The sequence below is a fragment of the Hyperolius riggenbachi genome, chromosome 4 (assembly GCF_040937935.1).
Source record: "Hyperolius riggenbachi isolate aHypRig1 chromosome 4, aHypRig1.pri, whole genome shotgun sequence".
NCBI classification, from domain to species: domain Eukaryota; kingdom Metazoa; phylum Chordata; class Amphibia; order Anura; family Hyperoliidae; genus Hyperolius; species Hyperolius riggenbachi.
This window is the reverse complement of record NC_090649.1, coordinates 255,948,718-255,959,890: the sequence shown is the minus strand read 5'-3', so window position 1 is coordinate 255,959,890 and position 11,173 is coordinate 255,948,718. Positions and strand designations below refer to the sequence as shown.

The following is an 11,173-nucleotide window of genomic DNA, read 5'->3' as shown; positions in this document are numbered from 1 at the left end:
CAACCACTGTAGATGTAGGTGAGGAGATTGAGTGAGTGTCCTCACTCAGGATTAAGATGTCGCTCTCTGTAGATCAGGAAAGTAGGGGTAGGTCACCCCTCCACCAGGGGTGGACACAGTATTATCGTAAGAGAACAGAGGCGCCAGCAGGATAAAAGGTAATAAAAATTTTAAAATTTGCTGGGAGGCAGTGGTGGACTTACCTCCGGAAAGCAGACTCAAAATACTGTCTGAATTAAACAAATAAATTTATTATTGGTACCCCAAAAGATGCAACGTGTTTCGCAGGCACAGCCCGCTTCATCAGGCAATAAGATAGGGGACAAACAGTAGCTCGTCAGTAGCACGAATGGCACCTCTGTGTACTGACGAGCTACTGTTTGTCCCCTATCTTTTTGCCTGATGAAGCGGGCTGTGCCTGCGAAACGCGTTGCATCTTTTGGGGTACCAATAATAAATGTATTTGTTTAATTCAGACAGTATTTTGAGTCTGCTTTCCGGAGGTAAGTCCACCACTGCCTCCCAGCAAATTTCTAATTTTTATTACCTTTTATCCTGCTGGCTCCTCTGTTCTCTTACGATAAGCCCTATATCATGCACGTTATTTTTCATAGCAAATAGATTTGCTATGGAAATGTGCACATTATCACGTTATCCAGAAACACACTGTAGAAAGGGCGTTTAATAATGTGGTCAGTTACAACGCTCCGATGTAGACATGCCCATACAATTGTATGAACCATATATTTCACTGTACGCATCGCATTATATGAGTAACGCACAATGAGACTTTTACCCTCTTTTGTGATCCTGTTTTCACAGGATATGCAGTGCAATGCTCCAGTGTGAAACTGTCCTAAGAGTCCTTTTGCACGATGTTTGTTTCTTTGCTATACCATTACAACGCAGTGGTACTGAAAAGCCACACCACGCATTAGATGTGCGCTGTAACTATACAGTGACGCATACAGTACAATGAAAGTATGCTTCACTGCCATTGTAAATACATGCATTGCCTGGGTAACAGACAGCATGCTGTGGATTACTCTGTCAGAACCCACCACACCACACTCAATGTGAAAGCCCCATAGGAACATCATTGCATCACGTTGTGATAATGTTGTCTTTTGCAATGCAGCGCAATGGATACAGTGCGTTAGGGCCCTAAAGCTAAATGCACACACATGCCATAATTGTCAGCCGAAGCAGCTGATACCATCTGTTTCAGCTGACAATCATTCTGTGTGTACAGTGGCCACTGACAGATCCTGCTCCGGTGTTGGGAGTTATTGAGGAACCCAACAACTGAGCTGTCTGTTACCCAGGATTGATCGCAATGTTATATTCAGGCCCGTTTCTAGGGGCCGTGCGGGCACTCTGAGCGCTATTGGGAGGGGGTGCTGTAATGGAGAGGGGAGCCGCAGCCGCGGGGAGGGCAGCCCGACCTCTCCCTCCCTTCCTCTCCCCGGGCTGCCCTCCATGCTCCCCCCTCGGAGTGCAGAGTGAGCGCGCAGGGAAGCGCCATACACAGCTACTCACCTCCCTGGTTTCAATCGCCGCTCACTAGCCACCGGTCTCCTCTCTGCATAGCCGCTGATACACACACTGCTTCCTGCTAAACCTAATCTAACCTATACTGGGGGACAGCTACCTATCTAACCTATACTGGGGGGGGGCACCTACCTAATCTAACCTATACTGGGGGTCAGCTACCTAATCTAACCTATACTGGGGGGCTGCTACCAATCTAACCTATACTGGGGGGCAGCTACCTATCTATCCTATACTGGGGGCATTTAGTTATCTAACCTGTATTGGGGGCACCTACCTACCTAGCTAGCCTATACAGGTGGCAACTATACTAGCTACCTATATTGGAGGCACCTACCTAACCTATACTGGAGGCGCCTACCTATCTAACCTATGCTGGGGGCAACTATTCTGGCTACCTATATTAGAGGCACCCACCTAGCTAAACTGTACTGGGGGCACCTATCTAACATACCGGGGGTGCCTGCCTGCCTATCTAACCTATACTGGGGGCAACTATACTGGCTACCTATAATGGAGGCACCTACCTGGCTAACCTATACTGCGGGCACCTATACCTGGCTCTGCGGTGGGGGGGGGGGGGGGCGCAATTTTTACACCCTCGCCCTGGGTGCATTTTAGCCTAGAAACTGCACTGGTTATATTTGCTCCCCCAACTACAGAAACCTGCCCTGTTGTGCAGGGATCGTCGTCCCTCTGACCCCCCCACCCTTCATAGCAACACAACCAACCACTAGCCTTCTACAGCATCAGTCCCCAAATTGTCACCTGAAGGATCAATTCCTGATCCCCGACAGGTGACAATCATCGTATGTGTGTGGATCCGAGATAAACTTTTACTCATTGCATAATTGTGTTCCTTTCATATCGTTTATAGGGCATTCCTCACAGAGGCGGGACAAGGTCCTCCAGCACCCAAGGCTGAGACACCAAAGTGCGCCCCCCCATCCCTGCCACCCCAGCCGTCACACACTGATTGCTATTACACTAAGAGGTGCCACAGGGCCCACAACCTCCCCAACACCTTAATATCTAGTTATCTGGCTTGCAGTCACTGCTATGTATCCACTTTTCTTATTTCTTTCTGCTTCAAACACAATTAGGAATGACAGCTGAATGAATTGTGCGCCCCCTCCTACACTGCGCCCTGAGGCTGGAGCCTCTCCAGCCTATGCCTCGGCCCGGCCCTGAAGCCAAATACTTTTTTTGTTTTGTTTTAATACTCTAATTTCCTATAAAGCCTCGCCCACAGCTTTTCAGAGAGCCTTGGCGTAGTTTGCATCCCAGATACCTTATGCAGCAAGTAGGGTAAAAACGTTTATGTTGCCTCACTTATCCTTTAAATGTGTATTAAATATTGTCTTGTTTACGTCTGCACCTCTTCATTTACAATAAACATTCCAAACAAATCATGACATATGTGCATGCATGAATTATTTTGTTTTTTTTTATGTGTGTGTTTCCATCTAGCAGGTAACTGCCTCAGATAGAGATTATATGTGTAGAGGAATGTACACTGCAGCTGGGTTCCTGTGAAAGTATGAATCAATATTACTCTGTCCAAGTAATAAACAATGCAGCCAGTGTGTAAGCAGTGACAATGAAGAGCAGTGTATGACACACTAGCACACAAGCACACAGTAGATGTCAGTAACGAGTCTACAACCAGATTGAAACTGCCAATAAACAAGAAGGAGGCATAGAAGGAGGTTAGTGTAGGCGGTCCATTCAGAGAGCAACAAACACACACAGCAGTCACACACGCTGCTCTGCGATCAGGATGAAGACCCAGGCAGCCACACTCGCTGTCTCGCCTAAAATATACACAAACAAACAAGGAAGTGATTGATCCTCCCGTGCAAAACCTATTAGATTGTGCCAGGAAAATCAGCTTGTCAGAGCTGTTGTGTCACGACTCCCTACTGACATCTCCTCGCCGACCACAAATAGGACTGCAGCTACGTTTCCCCTCGCAAAGCCTTCCTCTTTACAATCCCCACGTAAAAGGGGTGGGGGTGGATCCTGATTGAGAAGCTATCCTTGGCTCCTGGGAACAACAACAACAAGGCAGCCTCAGAAGCAGCTACGGCGAATGGCCATGTGATGTTTCCCTGTGGGGTGAGCTAAGAAAACCAAACGTAAAAGAAAAAAAAATCAAGGCAAAACAAGCGAGACGCAACGTGCTGGCCGCTCTGGGAGAGGAGGAACTGAAAGTGCACGGAAGGTGAGTGTCAGGGCGCTGTGGAAGGAGGATGAAGTTCTCCGGCCACAGCTGTGGTTCGGTGAGGCTTGCGGAGCTGATAATAACACTATAGCAGCCCTGTATGGATACTGTGATGGGGGAGCCTGCTGTAATGTGCAGCCAGCCCGCTCTGCGCGCTCATACACCTCTCAGCGGTGCGGAGGGTCAGGGGGAAGCACAACAAAGGCACACACAAGCTCACTGAATAGCATTGATTTGTGCATAGCTCGGGGGGAAAGTTTGTTGGCAGCCGGTGGCCAGTAGTAGCAGTAGTCTGTGGCAGTGACCTGGCTGACACAGAGAATGCCTCCTGACATATCGTGTGCCTAGCTGAGCGCAGCGCTAATAAGTCCAGCATGGCTCTTGTTTTTGTGCTAGGAGAAAGAAACAGCTGTCACATTTGGAGGCCTGTTGGATTGTTTTTAACCCCTGCCTGGCTAATTGCTGAGTGGAGTGACTGTCACGCATGACAAGTGTGTCTGTGCTGTGAGTCAAAGAGGGATCCGTCCTCCTTCCATTCATAATTCCAGTGTGGACATTGTGCATTTTATCAGCCATGTGATGTTTTCTATTGTAGGAGTCTGCGCGCCTGCATAAGCATTGACACAGCCGCCTGTTTCTCAGTGCATGGATATGGCTATCCTAGTGGTGCTGGTGATCACGGGTTAATGCTATCCTGCCATCCCCCCTCCTGCTGGAGAAAATGCCATGCTCATTATTCTGCCGCCGTGCTCATTATTCAGCATTTTCAGGGTCACCTTATGCTTTTGTCCTGAGCCTAGGCAGGCAGGTTATGGTTAATGGGGGCGATTGTACCAGGTGGTGTAATCATACCGATGACATGACTAGTGGCAGTTATTGCTATCAGTGAGTGACAGTTATTTCTGATCACACACTGTCATTAGATTGTGTATAGGGACCTACACACAAGATCTACGTCATAGTCAGAATGAAACTGCTGTGTCTTCCTTGAAAAGTGCTACATTATGCTGAGTTGTATGTTTTGGTCATAGCAGATCTAAAGGCTGGTACATACCATGCAATTTTCACTTTACATCCTATTTCCAATCAAGAAAGTATTTGGACCAGGCAAAAAATATACAGCCTACTGATTAAGATAGATTGCTTTCCATTCGGAAAAATGTAACGGTATCAAATTGGAATTTGAAAAATCGCTTGTGTATGCTAGCTTTCTTCAATATTTGATCCATGTTAGATCGGAATATTGATCTGATCGGTCTCTCAAATAGAATCTTAAGTGAAAATTGCATGGTGGGTACCAGGCTTTATTAGGTGGTTGTGCATGTCACAAATTGATCAGCTGATCAAACAATCCATCAGTCATATTGGGTAAGTGAACCACCACTGATGGCACATAGACTCTAATGATCGATTATGAACATTCCTCAGAGATTGAGTATGTTTCAGCTGAGGCATCATTGTTCCTTGCTGAACGATCATTATTTATTTCAACTGGTGACTGCCTGTTTTTAATCTGTCAAGAAAAGACATTCAGTTGGATAATCTGGTTGTTGAATGTATGGACAATTTTAACATGATCCTATTGCTAGCTAGGTGCACACTGCTACCCTTTAATGGATGCATTTTTGCTGATTTCCTTGGTAAACACTCCGCTACAATATAAGCAATGCTTCTACTTGCAGTGCCATGGAGACCTTTTTGTTCCCTGTGTATTAAGAGAACTGATCTCAGTAGGATTCACTGTCGCTCAGATGTCATTTCTATACATCATTAGCAAAATGTGCCTCCTCAGGTCTGACTGATGTGGCCGGGATCATTTTCACAGTAGATTTCATCTGCTATATGCATGTAACTGAAAGGGATAATTGCTTACATTTACAAGGAAAAAAACTCACTGTGCCCAGTAGGGTTCCTGATAAACGATGTGGCCTATATACTGCCTGCTCAGCATGCTTACAGTAAGGATGTATGTACTACCTGTTTTGATGTTAGGTGATGAATAGGTGTGCATGTATTCTAATTTGAAATACATTTTATTTGTAAAGCTTTAGACTTGAGATGAACTGGTGGACTTAAAACTATCTTTGTTTTCCCTCCACACTTGGCGACCTCCAGCGGTTTGCTGAAATCACAAAAGCGATGCAAACATTTTTAGCGATTTTGGAGTGATTGCGTTTCATTGTTACAGAATCACTCTAAAATTGCTTTCGGCCCTTTTTCCACTAGCAAGCGTGCTCTAGCGATTGGCAAAATGACTGTGATCCGCTTTTTGAAGTGGATCACATCCAGTGGAAAAGGTCCCTCAGGGCTAGCTCACACTTTGCGTTCAGCTCCGTGATCGCGATTTGCTGTGATTTGCGCTTTTGATTCCCGTTCAACAGAATGAGAATCACAGCGCAATCGCCCCATAACGCTGCATGCAGCGTGTTTGCGATTGATCAAACGCTGAAGTGTGATTATATCCATAGGGATACATTAGCAGCAGCGCTTTACTGATCGCCGGCTATCAGCAAAGCGCTGAAGAATCGCCAAGTGTGAACCAGCCCTTACTGTAGAGTGAAGATTTGCAAACCGCTAGTAAATTTTGCTAGCGTTTTGTGATTCCCAGTGTAAAGGAGGGCATTATAGTAGCTGGATATGTGATGTGCTCACATTGCCATGACATCAGTGTTTTGCATTTGGCTGAGATGATTTTTAAATGTCCTGTATTTGTGGTGTGTAACATTTATCTTTTGTTATCATCTAAGTACAGAGATGCTCAGTAAATTACAAATTTTGTTGCAGTTTCTATTCCTATACGCTAAACCAAATCCACAGTGACTGCATTTGACTGGTCTAGTTTCAATCTGCATACAAATTGCAACAAAATTTGCATCACGCTGGATATGTGTGTATCTTATTGCTCACTTCTTTTCTAGTGTAACACAAAGCACCCAAAAGAGCTTAAAAAAAAACAAAACACAAAAAACAGAAAAGAACTACTAATCCCATGAGTAAAACTTTTTTTTTCTTTTTTTCTGTAGATTTTGTTTTAAAAATGCATACATATTATTGGACAGGAGACACTCCTTCCCTGCTAATTTTACTATTACCTGGTCAAAATGAGTGATCTTGCTATCACCAAATTGTTTTGCTTTTTTTCATCTTTTCCCCCTAGTCCTGAAAATTTGCAAGGCATTCTCTAGTAAGACCTACATAGTGCACAGTGACATTTTAGTGTGTTGGTTGTATCCGTTTTATTTTAATTGCTCACTTTTTTTGTACCTTTTGTAATTCCTGGCTTGATATGATTATGTGTAAATGTGTCATTTCCTTCACAGTAAGATAATTTTTTGAAAAGAGATAAAAAAAAAATGAATATTTATGCCACCCACATACAAAACAGACATTCATTTTCAAAAGATTCATCCCACCTGTGTCTATTAAAAAAAAAAAACAAACAAAAAAAACCCTTTCTTGATTGGTTGAAACTACAGTTTAAAAAAATAAATAAAATTAAAAAAAAAAAAGCCAATGAAGATTAGGATTGTCCTAGATGTTGTTCATTGAAGTTTTCATATTGATCATAAAGTGGAAAACTTCTAATCCTTTGTTAAACAAGTGTAGCACTTGTAGCTGTTTTCTGAGATTCCACTACAAATGCCTCGCTGCAAATCACTCATTGTTCCTTCATGTAAAACTGTACATGAAAACAGAGTGATTTACCTTCTCTAATGCAAGGAGTTATGTAATGTGCATTGTAATAGAACCACACTGGGTAGATGAATGATGACCTTCAGCTTAGCAATAGTTGCTGGGTCACAGCTGAGAAGTCTGACTAAGCTTTGTAGCTAAATTGTTTTTTTTTTTTTTTTGTTTTTTGTTTTTTTTTCTCTTGTCGTCCTAAGCCATGAGATCACCAAGTAGAAGGCAGATTGAATTTATCTTTGAACTCCACAGCACTATGCGTATATAGTGAGAATCTGTGCCACTGGAGTTTTCTACCAAACTATCCTACACACAGTCCTGATAAAAACAGACCTACTGTGATTTCATTTCTGATTTGCTTAAATCCTGATTATCAAACTGACAATTGCTTACAGGTCTGCAGATTATAGTGGCAGAGAATAGGCTTCGGCATCAAGCTATGCTTTTTAACTATAGAAGGAATATAGTTTTTGTAAAGCCAGACTATACACATTACACCCTAGGTGCACTACATGCAGTGTATGTAGCCCAAGGCTGATCAGGGGGTGCTTTAGCTTGCTGCAATCATTTTACTTAGCATTCAGATTAAAAAATTATATATTATATATAACCAACCCTGAATAAGTATTTTTGATCATGGAAAATAAATCATAGAGCAATGTTTGGAAAGCACTCATACTCACTGATGGGAGTGCGCCTGACAATGTTTTTTTCCCTGTATTGATATGCTTGGTAAACATTGTTGGTAATGAGGATACATTCTATAATACAGCTGAGAAATACTGCACTACACCACTTAATAACTTCACAAAGATTTAGATGACAAGAAACAGCTGACTTTGCTGTTTTGATTATATAGAACTGTGTTCTCTTTGTGTCACTTATTTTTCTTTGTGTTTTTTTTGTTTTGTTTTTTACATACAGCAACATAATGACTAGTCATGTATGTTTTCATGCTGAGTATACACACCTCACTTTTAAGCAGGGCTGTGGAGTCGGTACAAAAATGTTCCTACTCCGACTCCTCAGTTTATGAAACTCCGACTCCAACTCCGGGTACCCAAAATGACTCTGACTCCTTAGTCTAATACTTAACCAGTTCACCCCCAAGGGTTTTTACCCTAACGGACCAGAGCAATTTTCACCTTTCAGCGCTCCTCCCTTTCATTCACCAATAACTTTTTCACTACGTATCACAGCAAATTGATCAATACCTTGTTTTTATTGCCGCTAAATAGGCTTTTTGGGGGCGATATTTATTTTCAGTAATACCTTTTTCTTATGTATTTTAAAGGGAAAAACGAGGAAAAAAAATGAAAAAATACACGATTTCTCCAATTTCATCCCCTATAGTTTTAAAATAAACACTGCTAATGTGCATAAAACACACACATTTTATCTACCTATTTGTCCTGGTTATCACAATATATAAATTATGTCCCTAGTGCAAAGTATGGTGACAATATATTATTTGTAAATAAAGGTGTATTTTCCTATGTTTTTGTTTTTTTGTTTTGTCATTGCATACTACCAATGAATTCAAGCCCTTATTTGCAAATATAACAGTAGTTCACCCTCCATAGCATACATATTTTAAAAGCTGAGTCCCTGAGGTAACTATTTATGCATTCGGTTTTCAATTCTGTCACTTATGGTGTTTTTTACAAGTGTTTTATTTTGGTACAGAGGATATGGAAATAACAGTTTTATTGCTTCTCATTCAGTTTGCCAAAAAAAAAAAAAAATCAGATCACACATGCATAATCTCTCAAACACCCCAAATTATCTTCTCTTGCTTATCACGGTTAAAATGATACCCTATACACATCATCAGATAGTGTTTTGGCCACATAATACACTGTTAATCATGAACAGCGCCAATGTATTTTTCAAGGCCATTTTTTGCACCAGAAACAATAGTCATTCTTTCCTAGCAAAACCCCTTGAGTTTAAGAGCATTGGATACAGGTCATAAATGATACCATTCTGAAAACTAGAGAACCAGACCTACTTAAATATACATATTTTGTAACATTTGCACTTTTGCGGTTTTGATGAAATTGCACCGTAACTTTGAAAATGGTACTTTTTTTTACAGTTTTCTTTACTTTGGCATGAAAAAACAATTCAAATGACATATGCATAATCTCTCAAACACCCCAAAATCTCTTCTCTTGCTTGTCACGGTTAAAATGATACCCTATACACATCATCAGATAGGCCTAGTGCACACCAAAAACCGCTAGCAGATCCGCAAAATGCTAGCAGATTTTGAAACGCTTTTTCTTATTTTTCTGCAGCGTTTCAGCTAGCGTTTTGCGGTTTTGTGTAGCGGTTTTGGTATAGTAGATTTCATGTATTATTACAGTAAAGCTGTTACTGAACAGCTACTGTAACAAAAAACGCCTGGCAAACCGCTCTGAAGTGCCGTTTTTCAGAACGGTTTGCGGTTTTCCTATACTTAACATTGAGGCAGAAACGCATCCGCAATCCAAAATCTGCAGCAGCCCGGGAGTATGCGTTTCTGCAAAACGCCTCCCGCTCTGGTGTGCACCAGCCCATTGAAATACATTACCCTAGCGGATCCGCACCCGCAAGCAGATCGCAAACCGCAGCGGAAGCGCTCCGGTGTGCACTAGGCCATAGTGTTTTGGCCACATAACCACATAATACACTGTTAATCATGAGCAGCGCCAATGTATTTTTCAAGGCCATTTTTTTGCACCAGAAACAATACAGTCATACTTTCCTAGCAAAACCCCTGGTGTCTCAGAACATTGGATATAGGTCATAAATGATACCATTCTGAAAACTAGAGAACCAGACCTACTCAAATATACATATTTTGTAAACATTTGCACTTTTGCGGTTTTGCTGAAATTGCACCGTAACTTAGAAAATTTTATTTTTTTACATTTTTTTTTTACTTTGGCACAAAAAAAAACTATTCAAATGACATATGTATAATCTCTCAAACACCCCAAAATCTCTTCTCTTGCTTGTCACGGTTAAAATGATACCCTATACACATCATCAGATAGTGTTTTGGCCACATAATACACTGTTAATCATGAGCAGCGCCAATGTATTTTTCAAGGCCCTTTTTTACCAAATGCAACAATGTAATTCTTTCTTCTCAAAGCCCCAGGAGTGTAAAGCTGGCCACTAACGGTCCAATTTCTAGCGAAAAATCGTTCGAGCGATCAGAATTTCTGATCGGACGAAAAATCGTTCACTACACCATCAACTAACCAATCATTGCTTCCTATCTATCGCGACCACCAAGAAAATCCAAATTTTCGTTCGACATTTTTTTCACTCGTTCATAATCGATTGTGTCCACTAATGGAGATTATTTACAACCAATCCGATCAGAATTTCTGATCGCTTGAACGATTTTTCGCTAGAAATTGGACCGTAAGTGGCCAGCTTAAGACCATTCAATAAAAGACACAAATGTTACCATTCTGAAAACTATAGACTCAGGCCTTCTCAGTTGCAAATAATTTAAGTGAGGCCTAAATTACTATCCATAACACTAATGACAAATACATTGCAACTCACCATTGCTGGTCTAGCAGGATGGAGACAATCCAGAGGTCATACGACAAGGAAAGCCAGTGGTCAGAAGATGGGGGGTGGTCTGCAGAGTAAAGTCCTGTGGCGAACACTCTCGCCTTGCAGCAGCAAGTCCAAATGGGAAAAAAACTA

General features: G+C 41.9%; 1 protein-coding gene across 5 annotated transcripts in view; it reads left to right on the top strand.

The window, feature by feature from the left end:
- Positions 1-3,290: 3,290 nt before the first annotated feature.
- Positions 3,291-11,173, top strand: part of BACH2 (BTB domain and CNC homolog 2) — a 351,992-nt gene continuing 344,109 nt past the window's right edge. For 3 of the 5 annotated variants that reach the window (XR_011019318.1, XM_068231170.1, XM_068231163.1), the window contains exon 1: positions 3,291-3,775. The gene's annotated coding sequence lies outside the window, so the exon portion shown is untranslated. Of the gene's footprint in view, positions 3,776-4,181; positions 4,280-5,665; positions 5,742-11,173 lie in introns of those variants that run through there. The other 2 variants (XM_068231166.1, XM_068231168.1) reach the window with 2 other exon arrangements.